Source organism: Toxorhynchites rutilus, chromosome 3 (genome assembly GCF_029784135.1).
Source record: "Toxorhynchites rutilus septentrionalis strain SRP chromosome 3, ASM2978413v1, whole genome shotgun sequence".
NCBI lineage: Eukaryota > Metazoa > Arthropoda > Insecta > Diptera > Culicidae > Toxorhynchites > Toxorhynchites rutilus.
This window is the reverse complement of record NC_073746.1, coordinates 21,096,494-21,099,241: the sequence shown is the minus strand read 5'-3', so window position 1 is coordinate 21,099,241 and position 2,748 is coordinate 21,096,494.

Here is a 2,748-nt window from a genome sequence, read left to right as displayed (position 1 = left end):
GTTTCCACGAGATGGAAAATGAAAGGTGGGAAGAGTTTTAAATCTGTGACGTCACAGATTTTGTTTATGCATGTTACTTTTCTTATAATAGTCCACTACATAAGAAAATTGTTGTTATTAAAAGTAAAAATAAGCAGATGAAATGAACAAACAATTTTTATTTCCTAAATCAATGTTAGCGTTCAAAATCATAAAAGCGCAACTGACAATTCAGCAGAAACAGAAATTTCAGTATTATTGAGGTATTCTAAGCATAATTTCAATTCAATTTTTCTTCTTGTTCGTCGACCAAAAACGTGAATGAACAAATTCAGAGTCACAGAATATTTTGTTCCTTTAACGGAGAAACATTTGACAGTGGATGGGAAAAAAGGTTGCAAGTTTTTTCATGTAAAATGCACTTGAAAAATATGACCTAGATTGAGACGAAAAATTTTCCGCTTATGTATTAGTTTTAGACGAATTAAGTGTTCAACACCCTAATTGTGAAAAAAGTAATTACAATTGCTGACAAGAGAAAAACTTCCATGAAGTTGCTCTAAAATCCAAACATAGTAGACATTATAATACTATTTCTGATATAAGAAGAAATCAAAGAAAAAAATAAACATTTTAGTTTGTGACATGCTCTGTTTTTTTTATAATGCGAAAAATATATTTTGGAAATATGTAATTAGTTTCTGTATATCCTCTTTCAAATTTATTCGCTGACACACTCAATGTTGTAACATTTGAGTAACTAATTGGTATGCCTGGTATGTGAACTTCCAATCTTCCAGGCTACTAATACAATCAAAGTTTAACACAACCAAAAGCCGTGAATCTTCCCACCTTCTATTCTTAATCTCGATGTTTCTATACTCGTTTACAGCAAGGCGCCTCTATATATACCAGGTGAAACAATCATATGAAATGCTCTTTCAGCCATATTGGAATTGCTGTCGGTATTGTTTACAAATAGCATCAGAATGCTGCCGGCGACTCTCTACAAACTGTTACGAAGCTTATTCGAACAATGCCTGCCGATCGGCTTTCGCGAAATTATGTGAAAAAGAAGGGATGATTTTGTAGAATTTCATTCTCATTTCCACTACTTTCGCATGTGAAAATGCAATAATGGCGTATCCTAGCGATAACAAAACAAACAACCCCCACTCCACAAACCGTATTACCCTTCTTAATGAAGTGATGATGTTGCTTCACCTGTTATACATTGCAAGACGGGTCTATGGTACTAGGTGAGGCCGTTTCGTCACTAAGTTGGTTAGGGGAGCGGTATATGAAAACAGTACGGAAGAAAGCAGAAGGGGAATTTTTTCCTTGAAGTGTGAAAGAGACAGACTGATCACGAGCGAGCTTGGGCACAAGCGTATTGTGTTTTGTTTACAAACAAAACACAGTAGACTTCCAAGATAGCTGAAGAGTGGTTTTAGCAAGTTGGCCCACCTTAGTATACTTCTACGCGCCTTGATACATCGATATAAGCACCTTGGTTTACAGTGTGTGGTATATCGAGATGAAAATATAAGATGGGAAGACTTATGTATTGACGAATTTACGTTATACCATGGACAGACATACAACTGTACTAGCGCTGTACGTGTACAGCGTTGTACAGGTACCACGATAGCATGACACACATACTTTGGTTGTACATTGTACCGCATGTCAGACTGACAAATAGAAGTTTGAATTTATTGCATTGTATTTTAACCAATATTTCAATGAAAAAGGTTTTTATTTAGCGTCTAAACTATCGAACACAACAAATATGTTTCCACTCTGAGTTATTAACTCAAGAGAAAGTCAATGAAAAGAATGTATACCAAATGTTTTGATTCGTTTTGTTCATGCTACCCACCACTAACCATCTATGGCGCTGCGCACAGTACAACTGTAGCCACGTACAGCGGTAAAACAGGTCGGTACAGGTACAGCGATTGTACCGAGTTGCTTGCATGGTTTTAGCGCTGTACATGGTGACAGACATACAATTTTCGAAGTACAACGGTAGTACAACTGTATGTCTGTCATAAGTATTAGATTTACAACCATTGGCACAGCGAGTTAAGTGATGATGTTTTGTTTTTTTTGTAATATGAAACTCGTTTAAATTTGTTACAAAAATCTGAATTTTCTTCCAAATTTCCCAGATTCAAGTATTCTTTCCAAGCTGAAAGGGTTAGAAAATTACCATTTTACAATGTGGTATGTAAATTACGAGGGATGGTTTGTTATAAGTATTGTAACTTTATTTTTTTTTCAACTGAGTAAACGATGAGTAGTATGCTTTGCGCTAAAAATACTGCAAATCCTTCTCGTATCGGTCCCTACATATTCAATGATATCAGCCAATTTGATATGATATCGATTTCATCGCAATTATCCATAGTATTAAGAACCGGTATGCATTATCAAACTTAAAATTTTCGAAGATTATCTATAACTTTGGTCAAATGAAACCATCGTAAATATACAAAACTCCAACTTTCTTACCATATACTGACGCCATTTAATGGCTGAAATGAATCTAAATAGAAATTAAATTAATAATCACAACCGAATCTTGCTGTTCAATACGTAAAATAAACAAACACGCTCACTTTGTTCTGAGTTCTAATGTAGATGTTGCATGAGCTGATTCAGTTTTGCGTAAATTCGTCAATTGCAACCATATGGCGCAGCGAGTAAAATGATGATGTTTTGTTTTTTTTTTGGTATGGAACTGGCAATCTAACGCAAAACGTA